The sequence below is a fragment of the Oryctolagus cuniculus genome, chromosome 6, assembly GCF_964237555.1.
Source record: "Oryctolagus cuniculus chromosome 6, mOryCun1.1, whole genome shotgun sequence".
Lineage (NCBI taxonomy): Eukaryota > Metazoa > Chordata > Mammalia > Lagomorpha > Leporidae > Oryctolagus > Oryctolagus cuniculus.
The window spans coordinates 153526056-153543321 of record NC_091437.1 but is presented as its reverse complement, the minus strand read 5'-3'; the positions used below and the strand labels follow the sequence as shown (position 1 = coordinate 153543321).

Sequence of the window (17266 nt, the reverse complement as noted above, 5' to 3'; positions counted from 1 at the left end):
GCCACAGCAGAGAGCTGGACTGGAAGAGCAGCAACCGGGACTAGAACTGGCACCCATATGGGATGCTGGCACCGCAGGCTGAGGATTAACCAAGTGAGCCATGGCGCCGGCCCCACAGGCTCCTACTGATGGTGGCCTCAGCTCCCCAGCTGCTTCCTGCTTGTGATTCCAGGTCCACTTTTAAGGCTGCAGTTGGGACCGCCTCTTCTGGGCAGCTTTCCCTTTAACAGGGGCACTGAGGGCAGCTAGGGAACGCAGACAGAGCTTTATAACGGTGTAGACTCACACCAAGCATTCAGAGAAACCAAGAACATCAAGAATCCCTTGCAGCGTTGGAGGGTGTGGCCAGGCATCCACCTGCTCCAAAGAAAGAAGCTTCCCCCAAGGAATGTGCACAGAGCTCTGCGCTGCCCAGAAAGACAGGGATTCCAAGCTCCTACGAAAAAGCGAGCAAAGGCCAGCGCTGTGGCTCACTAGGCTAATCCTCCACCTGCGGCGCCGTGACACCAGGTTCTAGTCCCGGTCGGGGCTCCGGATTCTGTCCCGGTTGCCCCTCTTCCAGGCCAGCTCTCTGCTGTGGCCAGGGAGTGCAGTGGAGGATGGCCCAAGTGCTTGGGCCCTGCACCCACATGGGAGACCAGGAGAAGCACCTGGCTCCTGCCATCAGATCAGCATGGTGCGCCGGCCGTGGCAGCCACTGGAGGGTGAACCAACGGAAAAAAAGGAAGACCTTTCTCTCTGTCTCTCTCTCTCTCACTGTCCACTCTGCCTGTCAAAAAAAAAAAAAAAAAAAAAAAAAAAGAAGAAGAAGAAGAAAAAGAAAAAGCGAGCGAGTATCTCAAGAGTGGTGCTGTTTACCAGTGGCTGGGCTGTGACAAACCGCTTCCAGCTGCAGCCCTGAGGTTCATCCTCACAACTACTCTGGGGCAGCTAGGGCCCTGCTGTCCCTGCAACCTCAGAGGCTCCTGACCTGACCTTCCAGCCCCCACGCTACTCGCCCTCCACCCATGAATTCCAGGACCGCGTGGATCCCTGAAGGCCACCTCGTCCAGCCTCTGGGAGCAGGCTGCTGGCTCTTGAGATCGATTCATCAGCTCGGGCAGGGCTGAGCCTCCTAGGAAGCAACAGGGTGGGCTCTGCACTCTGGTCGCTGCCAGCCCCAGTCTGGCCTCCCTGGAAGAAGGGGACAGAAGGTCTTCCAGGATGCGCTTGGTCCAAGGGAGACCTGGCTTTCCTGCGCAGTCCATTAATGCCACGTGACACTCAGCTCAAATGCTCACAAAACCAGCTTTTCAGTTTTTGTAAATTGCCAAAAACACGATCATGAAGGCATAAAAGCCTAGGGATTTAAAATAAACTTTTGCAGGCGGGCGCTGCGGCTCACTAGGCTAATCCTCCGCCTGCGGCGCCGGCACCCCGGGTCCTAGTCCCGGTCGGGGCGCCAGATTCTGTCCCAGTTGCTCCTCTTCCAGTCCAGCTCTCCGCTGTGGCCCAGTAGTGCAGTGGAGGATGGCCCAAGTCCTTGGGCCCTGCACCCGCAAGGGAGACCAGGAGAAGCACCTGGATCCTGGATTCGGATCAGTGCCGTATGCCAGCCACAGCACACCGGCTGCAGCGGCCATTGGGGGGTGAACCAATGGAAAAGGAAGACCTTTCTCTCTGTCTCTGTCTCTCTCTCTCTCTCACTGTCCACTCTGCTTGTCAAAAAAATAAATAAACTTTTGCTACAACAGTTTAAAGGGACGTGAAACTTACATAGGTAATAAAAATGCAAATTTAAAATAACAAAAATGAATAATAAAACAAATATAAGCAAATAATGAAAATTTTAAAATAACTTATAATGCATTAATATGTTTTTGCAGATAAGAATATAGGTATACACATGCCATGGGCCAGGTGGTGGGTAATAAAATAATCATGGTGCTGAGAAGGACATGAGATCTGGACTCCTCCTCACTCCTGCTGTTTAGCCTCTCATCATCTACTCTGACTTCCTCTTAACTGGAGCTGGGACTGCCTGTCTCCCTTTCTTCCAGCCAATGATGGACGGGTAAGGATCCAATCCTGAACTGAAGGGGAGTTTACTGAGTGGGTATTACGTGCCAGGTACAAGCCAAGCGCTTCTCCCCTTCCCCCCAACAGCCCTCTGGAGTACAGTGTGTCTTGATTTACACCAAGGTGAAGTCCCAATAAACTTAGCTGAACACACTAAGTTGAAGATGCATTTAATACAACTCACCTAAGGAAAATCCCAGCTGAGTCACACAGCGCACTGCAGAAGGTCACGGCTTTCCCTGGTGACCGCAGAGGCCCGACTGGGAGCTGCACTGACTGCTGCTGCCCAGCATCTCTGGGGAGGATGGGACTGCATATGGCTAGTCCAAGAAAAGAACCAAACTCAAGTGAGAACGCTGTCTCCTGAACACAAATAGGTATTGCTTTCACACCATCACAGAGTCAGAAGAGCAGAAAGTCAAACGGTCACTAAGTTAGAAGCCACCTGTATACTGTCCCCATTTCCCAGAGGTGGAGACCGAGACCCTAAGACAGCAAGCACTGTGCCCTGGACCATGCACTTTCAGAGCAAGCTCTGGGGCACAAAGGTGAAAAGGAGGACCTCGGCCAGCAAGGGGTTTCTGGGCAGCTTGGTGGCATGGTCACAGTGGCAGAGCGCCACAGATCCGGACGCCATTGGAACTGCAGCCCCTCCTCACTCACTACCCGATGGGAGTGCGACCTCCCTCCACCGGACATCTTACAAGAACCAGTTTTCCAAGAGGGACTTGGCTACGGTTTGCCCTGGGAAGATGCCCACCAACTTTGCATTCCCTGGCTGGGCTGGACCAGTTTGGTGCCACCCTGTTCAGGGAGCCCAGCCAGATGGGAAAGTGCGTGCCCTGCTCTGCGGGAGTTCGGCTGTGAGTCCCCGCGGCCAGCCAGGTCCCGCCACAGCGTGGCCCGCGTGGCCAGCCCTTTCTGAACGTCCCACACTATTTTAAGGCCCACTGAGATCTAAACAGGATTTGCTGCTCACCGGGGACGGTCTATTAAAGTTTTCCACTGGAACAAGATTTAAACGCTGCAACTCAAAACATGGCTGGACAATGGGCCCTGATTATCAAGCATTCCAGAATATCCTCTTTGGAGACACGGCCCTCCTTTCTCCTTCCGGGCCCCTCCAGGCCGGCACGCATGCGCACATAGACCAGGCAGCTGCCTGGCCTCGGCCGGCGGGGCTGGCAGGAAAGGGCTTTCCCTCTACGAGTCGGCTCTGGGGTTCATCCTGAGAAGGGGGACAAGGGGAGGCTCTCTGTCCACACCCACCTTAGAGAAGGCGCTCTCCTGGTGGTAGTGTCCCTGGTATTCCATGCTAACCGGCTCACACCTCCCTCCAGAGCCACAGGCGGCTGGGTGCCCGCCTCTCGCCTGGCTGACCTCACCTTCTACCCGCTCGCTCCCCTGCTAACCCCTCACTCTCCAGGGGTTTCTCCAGCTGCCCCTCCTCCAACCCCAACCACCGTCTGTGCAGGAAGAGACACCCAAGGATTCCTCAGTGGTCCCCAGTGCATGCCTGTCAGTTGAGTTCGGCCAATGGGCGGCAGCAACAGGTCAGAGGGCGGAGGAGACAGGAAGTGTGGGACTCCCTCCCCAGGGCAGTGGCTGGGTCACTCCACAGGAACCCCTCAGTCCCAGCGCTGGCAACACTGCCCACCCTCCCTGTCATGCCTGCGGGCCCCTTCACCTTCCTGCACCTGTCTGTGGCCTCCACTAAACTCTCAGCTGACTTCCCACAGCTCATGCCCATCTGGGAGCTCCCTGTGCACTCTGCTGACTGCATTATCTGAGTTCACACCACAGCTCCGCCTTATTATTCGGGTGACCTTGAACCAAGTCAGTGAATCTCTGATGCACACAAAAGCCATCAGAATAGCAGCAGGCACTCAGTAAACAATAAACAGAAGCAGTAGTTACTCTTGTTGCCACTGCAGTCACACCCTGTCTTTTGCTCTATGGGGCCGCAGCCCAGTCGTCAATGGCGCTCCAGATGACAAACCTTCACATTCCCAAGCCCAGTGCTGATGTCTGCACACAACCCCACCCCACCTCCACCCCTACCCCCGCCCCACCCCAAGGCTACTGCCTCGCAAAGGATTACCTTGGAACCAGTGTTGCACAGCAGGTTAAACCCGGGTTTGCAAGGACAGCACATCAGAACAGTGGAGACTCAACTGCTCTGCTTTCAATCCAGCTCTCTGCAAAAAGTGCCCTGGAAGGCAGCAGAAGATGGCGCGGGTCCTTGGGCCCCTGCCACCCATGGAGGAGACCTGAGTGGGTTTCTTAGCTTCTGGCTTAGACCTAGTCCAGTCCTGGTTATTGGGTCCATTTGGGAGAATGAGTCAGTGGAAGAAAGATCTCTGTGTATGGGTTACTCTGCCTTTCAAATATTTTTTTTTTTCAAAAAGGAGAGAACCATCTCACTCTGCATGCAAATTGTGTTTTAAATTCATAAACAGCCATGTCCTCTTAAAACGACATCTGATAGTCACAACTCCACAGCAAACAAAGTCAAGCCATCCCAAGCCAGTCGCATCAGGCAGCACAAAGATTGTGTGTGGACACTGGGAAGGAATCTGCATCCCAGAGGTGAGCTGGGGGCAAGTGCCTGCCCCAGGCCTGCCTCCCCCTCTCTGGACAGGACTCAGCCTCAGCCTCCCAGGCCACTCTACAAGACGGGGAAGGCAGCCAGCACTCAGCCTGGCAAGTGCAGAGAGCTCAGTCAACACGAGCTCCCTTTGTTCTCCTTAGTAAGACAGAATAATTATTAGGGGAAACCCAGGACGTTAGACAGGGATAATACTCACTAACATTATCCACAGCCTGCTTCAAACAATCTATCAAGGAAATTTTTCCCAAAGTGCACTTTCCAAGAACAAGCATTCATGAAGTCACCAGGGTTTCAGAACTTCCCCTAACTTCTGGTCTTCACAAGGCGATGCTTACGTGATAAAGGGTTGTGGCAGCAGCAAGCCAGCCCAGCCTTCCCCTTTCTCCACAGGCTGCCAGGGGCTGGAGCCTGCAGTCCTCAGAGGGCAAGGCTCAGGCCCGGAGGAAGGAGCACCCACGGCCTCTCCTCTCTGGGAGGTGGCCCCAACCAGAAATCCAAACATCCATCGCCACAGCCCATCCCCGGCCCTTCGGGAGGCACCAGGTAGCAACCACGGCTGATGGAAGCGGGCCTGTTTGCCAGTGCTGGAATGGAGCAACACTGTTGAGAACTTCCTCTCAGGAGGCCTGACTTCTGGCCCGATGGTTTGCGTCTGTGCTCTGCAGTGTGGGACAGACCAGTGAAGGTCAACCGGAAATAACTGCTCACATCTGCTTCCCCGTCCATGAAGACGGCTTCACCTAGCCTGGAAGCTTCAAGACAAGGGGAGTGGATGAGGGACCATTTCCTCCTGCAGCCTGGAGTCACAAGGGGCAAATCCAACCCACCCCCGCCGTTCCATCCCCATCTGCAGGACAAGCTCCTTATTCTCAATGTGCCCCAGTCTCCTCCTGTATAAAACGGAGACAACGTGGGAATTAAATGATTCGATGCACAGCCAGCTGTGCCTGCAACACATCAGGAAGTGCTCCATGAGTGGTAATCATTTTGCTGTTAGCAATCAGCACCACTTCCGTCTCCAGCCTCTGCACCTGTCTGAGTCTGGTCAGCTCCAACAAGGGTATTCCACTCTCCACAGTGAGAGGGCTTCAAAAGCAGTCACTCCGAAGTACTGGCTATCTGGTTCAGTCTTAACCCGACCCGATCACAGCCTGCATTCAGCATCTCTTCATGTGCCCTTCCTTCAAGAGTATTTCCCAACAACTCACTAAGAGCCAGGCAATACAGAGAGCATAGACAGAGTCCCGGCTGCTACCCTGCAGTGGAACAGTCACACCGAAAACAAGCAAAGTACAACTTTTTATAAGCTGTGATTGGTGCCAGAGAGGAAATCAACAGCATTGAGTGACAGGGAATGGCTGGAGAATGGACCTTTTAGGTGACATGGTCTGACGAGGTGGACTGTAGTTGGGATAAGCTTTTCAAAGAGCTGGGGGAAGAGTGTTCCAGGAGGTGGAAAGCATAAGTGCAAGGGTCCTGTGGCAGAAAGAGTAAGGGTCAGGGAAGGAAGAGAAGACCAGGGTGCTGGGCAACAGGGGGAGCACAACTAGCTGAGGCAGGAAGCCAGGCAGGGCCAGGTTGTTCAGGGTTTTCAAAGAGTAGATAGTGGCAAGAGGAAGGTTTTATGGAGGCTTAAAGTACTGTGCCAGCTTGTCTGTGTAGAAGAGATTGTAAGGGAGCCACAGCAGAAGCAAAGTGACCAGGTAGGCAGAGACGACCTGTAAACAAAGGTGATGGTGGCCTGCATCTAGGGTGGAGGCAGAGGGGAGGGGACTTGAAGGGAACAAGGACTAGGCCATGCTTAAAATGAGGTACAAAGCCCTTAAACGTCAGTATCACCCATGTGTTTCTCAAAGATCCGATTCTCAGGCCTCACCTGAAAGCTCTGGGGGTTGGACTCGCCATCCTGCGTCTTTACCAGCCCTCTGGGTGACTCTGAGAGTCCCTGAACAAGATGCCTGATAGTATTAATGAACACACAGGTGTACGCCCTAGGGACTGGCTTCATACTCCTCAAGGGCCAGGCGGAGCCAAACTCCAAGATACTGAGATTTATTTGTAGAATGAAGAATTTGTCCATGGGGTTGACATCCACTTACCCCGCCCAAGGCCAGCCCAGGCCAGTCTAGAGAAAGTGGGAACCAGAAGAAGGCACTAGGCGTAGCCCAACAGGGGAGCGGGACTGGAAAGCAGGAGGAACAGCTTCAAGGTGCCTGTGGCCATCTTCCAATGCCGGGCCAGGAATGCAGGCAATCCTCAGAGTCCTGGAGGCAGGACTGGCCAGTGGCACAAAGGACTTCGGAATGTCTGCTTCTCCCCAAGTGACCCATGCAATCCACCTGAAGCCCTCGGCAACCCTTCCTGGCAGGATGACGCCAGGGATTATGTGCAACCAGCAGGTAGCACAGCCAGAATCTGATGTGCAGAGGTCGTAAAAAAAAAACCTCAACCTCACAGGCCTTGGGACAGACTTCCACTCACAGACCCTAAAGCAGTCCCTTTTCTCCTCATTCTTCTCAACTGAAGTGACAGCTATCATCCAAGGTGACCCAGAAAGGCGGAGCCCAGAGCCCAAAACAGACAAGGAAATAAACAGGCAATCATAATGGCATTGCCCATCACCCCATCCTATGTACTCCCTGGTACTGAATAGGGGGAAAGAGCGGTTTCTGCTCAACAGGGTTTGGTTTTTGGTTCTGGAATATCATTAACAGTCACTACTGTTCATTAAGGAACTCCACAAATATCATTCAATGTTAAATAGTCTGCCCAATTCATAGAATTCTACTTACTTCATCCAAATGTATGTGGGTCTAACCTCTTCTTGACTGTCTTGACGACTGTCTTGAGAATGCTCATTCGCTCAGATAACCACTTTATGGACCATGCACCCTGTTAAACACCAAAGCAAGAAGGACCATTAGTAATAGTTTGCATGTCAACAGGTTGACAGGCTATCTGGAATGCTGTTTAGAGAAGTCTGAGATGGAATCCAGGCTCAAAGGAAAACAAGGTCATGATCAATTAGTGATGCCTGCTGTGAAGGTACCAGGGAGAAAGTGACAAGTGTGGCATGCATTTGCTGTCTCTGCCCTGGGGATACAGAGGTGTCCACCTCCTCTGGGGCTCACAATTTAGGTAGGTAAACTAAAGAAATAAAGAACCAAACAACACTGGAATCTGTGCCCAGATGGGGGTACTCTCAATTTTGAGGAAAAGGCTGAGAATAACACTTGACCTTCTTAAGTTGCAGCTGTAAAATGGGAACAATACCTACCAGCCTATTCGACAAAGACACGGTGTCTTTAGAATGCACTGAGCAAATGGTTAAAGCCAATACCAACGCTGACATTATACCTGATTGAACCTACAGAGGATTCTGACTTGAAGAATCCTAACTTGCGAAGCGCAAAAGGCCCCGAGGAGAGAGCAAAAGTAGGAAGTCATCCACATCTCCAGCTCACTTCATCCTCACTGCTCCCAGGAGACACACCCTTGCCACTCATCAGCACCCTCCTGCTCCCAAACCCAAGTCACTTCTGCATGAGTCTTCATCCTGCCTCTTAGCAACATGGCAAAGGACAACTCTCCTTTCTTGAGAAGTCTTTCTCCACTGGGCTCCAACATTTCACACCCACCTGGTTCTTTTCTCATAAATTGCTCAAGTCCCAGATTTACTTTGCCCAGGGCCTGCTTGACATCTAATGGATAAGCTAACAGGCACTTGCAATTGAACACATCTAGACAGGACACTCTCCTTCCAAAATCTACACTCCTTCTTCCCCATCAACATGCAAGACGCCAGCACCCATCCAATCCAGAAGTCAAAAGTTTGGGTGTCATCCTTGATCTCTCTCTCCTCCTACTCCATATCTAATCCATGAGGCAGTCCTACTGGAGCTACTTCTTTCCACTTGCTTGGCTATCACCCAGATCAGGACACAGTCACTCTTAACTGTAATAAAGCAATCTGGGCCGGCGCCGCGGCTCACTAGGCTAATCCTCAACCTGCGGCGCCGGCACACCAGGTTGTAGTCCCGGTCGGGGCGCCGGATTCTGTCCCAGTTGCTCCTCTTCCAGGCCAGCTCTCTGCTGTGGCCCGGGAGTGCAATGGAGGATGGCCCAAGTGCTTGGCCCTGCACCCACATGGCAGACCAGGAGAAGCACCTGGATCCTGGCTTCAGATCAGCACAGTGTGCCTGCCACAGCGTGCCAGCCGCAGCGGCCATTGGGGGGTGAACCAACGGAAAAGGAAGACCTTTCTCTCTGTCTCTCTCTCTCTGTCTACTCTGCCTGTCAAAAAAATAATAAAGCAATCTGGTCCCCTCCCCCCATTTCCAGCCCTCTACAGAGAGAGCTGCCGTTTCTCACCCCTACGCCTTCTCCAACCACCACTCCGATCCTACCTTTCACTTCTGCCATCTTGCCCTCCCACTGTTCCTCACATAACCAGGTTTACTCCCATCTCATGTTATGGTCTGAACAGGATTTTCTTCCCTCAAATCATGCAGATGTTTAAACTTCAAAGTCTTGGCCGGTGCCGCAGCTCACTAGGCTAATCCTCCACCTGCGGTGCTGGCACGCCGGGTTCTAGTCCCGGTTGGGGTGCTGGATTCTGTCCCAGTTGCTCCTCTTCCAGGCCAGCTCTCTGCTGTGGCCAGGGAATGCAGTGGAGGATGGCCCAAGTGCTTGGTCCCTGCACCCCATGGGAAACCAGAAGAAGCACTTGGCTCCTGGCTTCGGATCAGCGCAGTGCCATTGGAGGGTGAACCAACGGCAAAGGAAGACCTTTCTCTCTGTCTCTCTCTCTCACTGTCCACTCTGCCTATCAAAAAATAAAAAATAAAAATAAATAAATAACCTTCAAAGTCTTATATTAAAGATTAATATAACGGACTAATGGCTTGATCCAATTACGGAGCCTTTGGGAAATGAGCAGATTGGATTAGGTTGCTAGGGTGGGGTCCCATAAGCAAATCATGATGGCTTTGTCCAGAGAAACCAGAGGTTAGAAGAGGAGTAGGTTCCTATGTCTTTCTGCTTCCTGGCTTACCATGTGACCTTCCCTTTGCCCACGGGCAGCCACAGTAATCCTCCACTCTCACTGATGGCTGAACCAGTGGGACTGCCCAATCTTGTCCGGGAAGCCACAAAACTGTAAACTGAAATAACTCCTTCCTAAAAACCTCTCCCAGGGGAGGCACAGTTGTGGCACAGGTTAAGCCACCATATCCCATATCAGAGTGCCTGGGATTGAGTCCTGCCTCTGCTTCTGTTGCAGCTTCCTGCTAACACACCCGGGAGGCAGCAGATAACGGCACAAGTACCTGGGCCCCTGGCACCCATGTGGGAGAGCCGGGAGGAGTTCCAGGCTCCTGGCTTCAGCCTGGTCCAGGCCCAGCTGTTGCAGGCATTCAGGGGAATGGATCAGTGTATGGAAGCTCTCGCTTTCTGTCTCTTCCTCTCTGTCACTCTGCCTTTCAAATAATGAATAAAACTTTACAAATATGCATTGTTATTTGAATTTTAAGGGAACAAAAAGAATCTTAACTGAGGTAGTCTGGTTACAGTAATGAAAAGCTGACTGAAATACCATCCATGGCTCTGACAAAAGATAATCATAAAAATACCAAAGTACTGTCATCTGCTAGGATGTTATCTGCAATAGGCAGACGTCTGTACTGGGACAAATCATGTCTCCCCAAAGTTCAGATCTCACCAGAACCCCACTGTGACCTCAGTGGGAAAAAATGTTCTTGCAGGTACAATGACTTAAGACACATTACACTAGATCAGGGTGGACCCTAAATCCAATGCCTGGTGTTACTAAGGAGAGGCGAGGACACAGAAACACACAGAGGGAGAAAAGTCACATGAGGACAGATCGAGAAATCGGATTGAGTCAACAACCAGCCAAGGATCGCCAAGGACCACCAGCAACCACTAGCAGCAAGAGAAGTCACAAAGAATTCTTCCTGCCGGTCTGCGGAGGGAGTGTGGCCCACCAGACACCTCGATTTGGGATTCCAGTCTCCTGAGCTGTGAAGGGGTAACGGTCTGGTGCTGGCCACCATCATTAGGGTCACCTGGAACAGCAGCCCTAGAGAATCATACAGCATCTTACCTATGTTCTCTCCAGCCCACGTTCCAGGCCTGCAGAGCGGCGTTCCTGCCTCCTTACAGATAGGAAACCACGTGCCATCCCCTTTTCAAAGTCCACACAGCTGATACGCGGCGGAGCTGAGAGCCAAACCTCATCCAGCTCCAGGAAGCCAGTTATTTACACTCGGCCGATCAGCCACCCTCTTTTTAAAGAATGGAAATTTTTTAAACAAGGTGTCCTGAGAAGGCACACCTGACACGCTTGCTTGCTTGCTTCAGAGACCTCTGGCTGCTTCTGTCAGCAGGTCTGGCAAGCTCTGGTTCCAGGGAGACAACAACTGGCTCCCAGCAGGCAAAGGGGCTTCACGTGCACCTGTAACATTCAGTTGTTGGGACCACCCACCTCATATATACATACATTGATATATGTACATATATATATATACACATTTATATATATATATATACACACACACACACATATATAGATACGCATACACACAAAATCTTACATGCACTTTTTAAATATAGGTCGGAAGTTTTACTATATGCAACATGCAATCATTACTTTTGCTCATCACAGGGTCCTTTGTAGTCTCTGCCTTGAGCCATCATTATTAGACGTGGCTCCAGTGCTAACAAGCCCACCTTGCGAACAGGCGGGCAAAAGACCCAAAACTCCTGATCCAGTAGAGGCGCAGAACTTGGAACGGCATCTGGTGTGTAATTATCTTTAAATAGGAAAAAATAGCCCATCTTCTCAGCTGCCCGTTTCGAGCAAAGACTAATTGGCCACAAGCACGTACATAAAAAAGGTGGGCTCCAGACAGCCAGGCCCTCCTTTCGCTGATCTACTGCACTGGATCAAGGTAAAGTAATTCCCTCGTGCTCTGTGCATGGACTATCTTGCATATCCCTTTCCCCACCCACATTTAAAGGGAACTTGGCTGATTGAGCCCCCCAAAATCACCAAGTTTTCTGAAGCTTCAATGAAAACAGAGTTTGTTTGCTTTCTCATTTAAATTTCAAAATACACTGGAGGCCAAGGAGAAATACCAACACCACAGGGCTTGTGCAGCCAGGAGGAGGAGCAGCCACCAAGTGTCACCACCCCAGTTGGAAAACAAAAGTTCAGGCGGCTGCTGCTTTTTAATAGGAGTTTAAGGCTGTGGTTGTCAGGAGCTTATAACTCCTCACTCACTCAGAACCTTACAGGGCCTCTTAGCTCAGCTGTGTCACAGCCACCCTGGGCCTCAGTTTCCCGCACCTGTACAAGGAGGAACCAGATAAATGGTAGTAAGCCCTTGGCTCGAGGTCTCCTTTGAGAAGACAAGAAGAGAGAGCTGGCTCGGCCCCAAGAGATGTGCCCAGGAGCAACCCTCAGAGTGGGCACTCAGGCTGAGCAGCCTGGCTTGCCAGCTTTGATAATGGGGCTGGGGAAGATGAAGGACAGGCACCTAGGGCCAGGATGAAGAGCGAAGGTTTTCAGCCTGAGGCTCGGGCTTCTGCCCACATCCCTGCTCCTGCTATGGCCTCTGTGCATCTGCACCTGCAGGACTCAACTCAGGAGACCCCTGAGGTTCATGGGCACTGGTAGAGCAGGGATACCTCCCCGACAGCATAAGAAAGGGGCAAAGGAACATTCCCAGGGTGCTGCCAGCTCCACGCGCAGGGCCCTGGGGGAGCAGCTGTGCGAGCAGGGAGCCCTGAGATTCCTGGACAGGCCTTGGATTAGAGGAGCACAGGGACCGGGTAGCACACTTCCTTCTGCGCTGGAGGCGCCTGGGCTGGGGAGTGGGCTAGGAGGAGGCCAAGGCCTTCTGCCTCTGGGCTGCCCAGTCAGGCCTGCAACTCCCCTGCCAGGGCGAGGACCAGGGGGCAGGTGGGACTCAGGCTGGCAGATTCTGGAGGCAACCGAGGAGGCCCACAAAGGATTGGGCAGCAGTGTGTGAGGATGAGCAAGGCTTCCGGCTTCCGAATCAGGGGGGCCTGGGTTCGGAGGGAGAGTTGTAAAAATGACAGACAGATTGTTGAACACTCAAGCCCTGTACTAATGCATCAGGAAGCAGGGTCTTTTACTACCTAGCAGGTTTTTAAGAACTTTTTTCTCACGCATTGAAGAACTGAAATATACACACGGCAAAATTTTCCAGCAAGATAAAAGGAGCCACGCAGTCACAACAAAGCTTCCTCCTCTCCCTAGAAAAAGCCCCTCCCTCCCCAGCAGCGGCCACCGTCAGCACTATCTCCCTGCATCCTTCCAGAGCCAGTCTGTGCAGATACGTGACTATGTGTGTGCGCGATCCGCCTTCACTCACAAACGGGGACAGTTAGGAAATGCCAAAACAGCCACTCACCATCTGCAGCCTTCGCTGTCACCCCCTGAATGACAAGCTTGAATGGGTCCCTTCTGACTCTGAAGATTCCAAATGACGAAGCAACCCAGCCAAAAGCCATAAGCTACCAGCTGGAGAAGCTGGATTGCATGCTCGCTGGGCCCCGTGTTGGGGAAGCATCAGGTCTGGGGAGCCCCCACCCCCTCTTAGAGCCAGGATCTGGCACTCTACACAGCCACCACCTTGGTCAACCTTCACCATGACCGTGGGAGTTGGGGGCTGTCATTCATATTCTCCTTTTAGAGAAAACAAAACCAAGACCACGTGCAGGATGGGTGGGCGCCCTTTTCTCAAGTTCATCATTTGTGGGGAACACATATACACATAGCCGGGAGGAGCTGCCAGGCTGAGACCGCTGCACACACAGCAGGGGCAGAACCTGGGCCTTCTGGTTTTGCATGCAAGACCCATTCTTCTTGGTTTCCACTAAAGCAACATACAAATAGGGTATGGCGGTGCCCCACTCAGCAGTCAGGTTTACAGGATCACGTTCAGCCTCCAACCATCCTAAAACAGGCGCCACTCTCTACTCCTTTTACCCACGAGAAACGAGGCCTAGGGCAGCTCAGTGGCCTTGCGAAGGAGGAGAACGACACCCAGCGACTGGTCAGCAGGCTCAGGCCAGGATCTCTTCTACTCAGCCACAGATCTCAGTGCATAAATTCACATGGGAGACCACTGGAGCTGCTCTTGTTTTCCCAAACAGCAAAGTGCAACATCTAAGTCCAACCCCAGGTCACAGTCAGGAACCGCGACAAACCCTGAAAAGTCACCCCGTCACTTCAGCAAGACCCAACTCTCCCTGGCCCCAATTCACAAGGAAGCAACTACGAGATGGCTGGGACGTGATCTTGTGCCTGTAACTCGGCAAAGGCAAATGGCAACACAGAGGACCAATATGCACGGAGAGCCCCAAAAAATGTCTAGATGTATTGACTGGGCCGCCCCAATCCCAGAAATCTATCCCAAAGGAATCCAAGATACAGAACTAGGCTTATGCACCCACATGCAACACACTCACACACACACACACACACACTCGTCTCAGCATCAGTTACAGAAAAAGCAATACCCACCATGAGTATCTATTGTTGCAACTGCATGTTGGAACATGATGCTGCATCACCAACTTGCTCTTTAAACCACACGGAAATGCTTATGTTACATTAAGAGAAAAACCCAATAAAATTGTCGACATTATGCGATCTTAAATTTAAAATATGCAAAGGAAAATGCAGTAAAATGTGTTCACATTCATTATTTTCTTCCTTTTATTCTTAACATTTTCCATATTTTCTACCAAGAAAAAATATCATCATAAATATAAGCATTATTTGAAAGAAGTTTTGAGCCACACTCCTGGACAGAATCATTAACAACCAGGCCAGCGTGTGGCATAGCTGGTAAAGCCACCGCCTATGATGTCAGCATCTCATGTGGGCACCAGTTTGTCTCCTGGCTGCTCCACTTCCAATCCAGCTCCCTGCTAATGGCCTGAGAAAAGCAGCAGAAGATGGCCCAGGTGCTTGGGCCCTGCCACCCAAGTAGGAGACTCAGATGAAGCTCCTGGCTTCAGCCTGGCTCAGCCCTGGCTGCTGTGGCCATCTGGGGAGTGAACCAGCAAATGGAAGATCTCTCTCTCTCTCTCTCTCTCTCTCTCTCTCTGTTTCCCCCACCACTCACCCTGTAACTCTTTAAGATAAATAAATAACTCTTAAAAAAAAAAAAAAGTAGCAACCACAGAACTGACCTGCTCACCTTGCTTTTCTGGCTGATTAGTCTGCTTTTCAGACTTCTGCCACTGCCAAAGCACAGGGTGAACTCAGAAAGAGACTGAGGGGAGGGCCCAGGGGAGAGGGGCTCCATGCCGTGGGGCAAGTCACAGGCACTGACGGCACTGGCGGGCAGCCGCTGGCGTCCCTGGGAGGTGACCTGAGAAACAGAGTGGGGCTGGTGGATGGAGCTGAGGGTTCAAGAAGCAACCACTTGATTCTCCAGATGGGCTGCCACTCCTAGAGGCCCTTCCAGGGTCGGGCTGGCTGGGGTGAAGAGAAGCTGAGGCTGTCCCCTCCCCCCACCCCGAGGATCCAGCCGTGAGATGAGCTGCAGCAACGGAACCTAACTGGTCCCCCAACCCTGGCCATCAACACCCAAGTGACCGAGGGCTCATCCCCACCCAGAGCAGATTGTCAGAATTCTATGGAGGGGCCAGCACTGTGGTGTAGCAGGTAAAGCCACCTCCTGCAGTGCTGGCATCCTATGTGGGTGCCAGTTCAAGTCCCAGCTGCTCCACTTATGATCCAGCTGTCTGCCATATGGCCTGGGAAAGCAGAAGATGGCCCAGGCCTTTGGGCCCCTGACCCATGTGGGAGACCTGGAAGAAGCTCCTGACTCCTGGCTTCGGATAGGCCCAGCTCCAGCCATGGCAGCCATTTGAGGAGTGAACCAGCAGATGGAAGATATCTCTCTCTACCTCTTTCTGTAACTTTGACTTTCAAGTAAAATAAATAAATCTTAACAAAAAAAAAAAAAAAAAAAGGAGGACGGGCTCTGTGGCACAGTAGGTTAATCCTCCCCCTGCTGTGCCATCATCCCTTATGGGCACCAGTTCCATTACCGGCTGCTCCTCTTCCAATCCAGCTCTCTGCTATGGCCTGGGAAAGCAGTAGAAGATGGCCCAAGTGCTCGGGCCCCTGCACCCACGTGGAGTCAGAAGGGGCTCCTGGCTTCCTGGTTCCTGGCTTCGGATCAGCTCAGCTCCAGCCATGGCAGCCATTTGGGGAGTGAACCAATGGAAGGAAGACCTTTCTCTCCGTCTCTCCCTCTCACTTTGTAACTCTACCTCTCAATTAAATAAATGAAGATCTTTAAAAAGAACTCTATGAGTGACCCAGCAGGCCACAGGGAAGCGACCCTCCTCCGGCTCCTCAACTTCAGTGCCTCTGTGATGCCAGCGACTGCTGCTGCCCCTCCCAGAGCTCTCGGAGCTCCCCAAACGGCACAGCCACCGCACCGACAACAGCCACGTGCCCGCGTCCTGGGTGCGGGTGCCAGAAGCAGATGCGGGAATGTGACCGAAAGTTAGCTCCCCGTCCGCAGCACCTCCTGGCTTCACGTAACCGTCCTGGCCGCATTTTCAGGGACAAGCCTAAAGACGGCCTCAGCTCCCTGCAGAACGAGGTCCACCCCCTCGGGACACCGCCTACCATGACAGTCTAATGCGGTGCCTGTCCCCTCCCCTGGCACAAGCCCACTCCAGGGAGACATCACGGGCTGGGAGGCCAAAGGGTGAGCCCCTGTACAGTTGCCCACTAGAGTTGCCAAAACCCCACCGTCGCCATACTGTCTGCCCAACTCAGTTCTCTCTGCCCCGCCCGGTCTGGGAGCGCCTTGAGGGCAGGGATGGTACCTCATTCGTTCCTTTTTTCATTTAACCATTCATTCACTCAACAAACATTTGTTGAGCACCTGCTATGTGCCAAGTCTGCTAACAGGCTCTGGGAAGCCTGAATCAACCAGGATTCAATTGGAGCAACAGAACTACTGGGAGATACCTATATACACGATAAAGGATTTCTACTAGGGAGAAGAAAGAACTCTTAGGATAAACCCAGAGAGAAAGCCCAGGGCCCAGAGAGCTGGACAGAAAGGTGTGTGATGCGAGGCTCCCACGTGGACCTGCACCATTTGCGAGCCGTGCTGTACACACTATTTACCAACTTGTGCACTTCCAACTTAAGCTTGCAGATAAAGCACAGAAGTCTAAGTGACGTACTGGAGGAGTGAATATAAAGGCAACAGACCCTGCTGGTGTGAGCGTGCAGATGCCAGAGGATGGGTGGCAGAGCAGGCAGGCTGAAGCCTCTGGCTCACCAGGCAGGCCTCCCGGACCCTGCTGAGCGCCAGCACGGCAGGGCTGCGGCAGTGGAGAAGAGCAACGGGAGCCTCTTCTTCAGAGGCCCTGCCTCACCCGTGGTTCAGCGTGGGGAGCAGGACCGCCGCAGGCAGGACACGGGCGCAGGATCCTGGCTTTTCCAAGGAAGCTTCCTCGCTTGATCTTAAAAAGCACCTGTGTTATTGCTAGAGTTTCAAGGCAGGA

The 17266-nt window shown here is 52.4% G+C and overlaps 1 long non-coding RNA gene across 31 annotated transcripts in view; it reads right to left on the bottom strand.

Moving 5' to 3' along the window:
* LOC103348133 (uncharacterized) overlaps positions 1–17266 on the bottom strand; it is a 260857-nt gene that overhangs the window by 217149 nt on the left and 26442 nt on the right. For 21 of the 31 annotated variants that reach the window (XR_011389535.1, XR_011389533.1, XR_011389555.1 and 18 more), the window contains one exon: positions 7462–7561. The exons of the other annotated variants lie outside the window; for them this stretch is intronic. This is a non-coding gene — a long non-coding RNA (uncharacterized lncRNA). The remainder of the gene's footprint in view (positions 1–7461; positions 7562–17266) is intronic. 31 annotated transcript variants of the gene reach the window in all.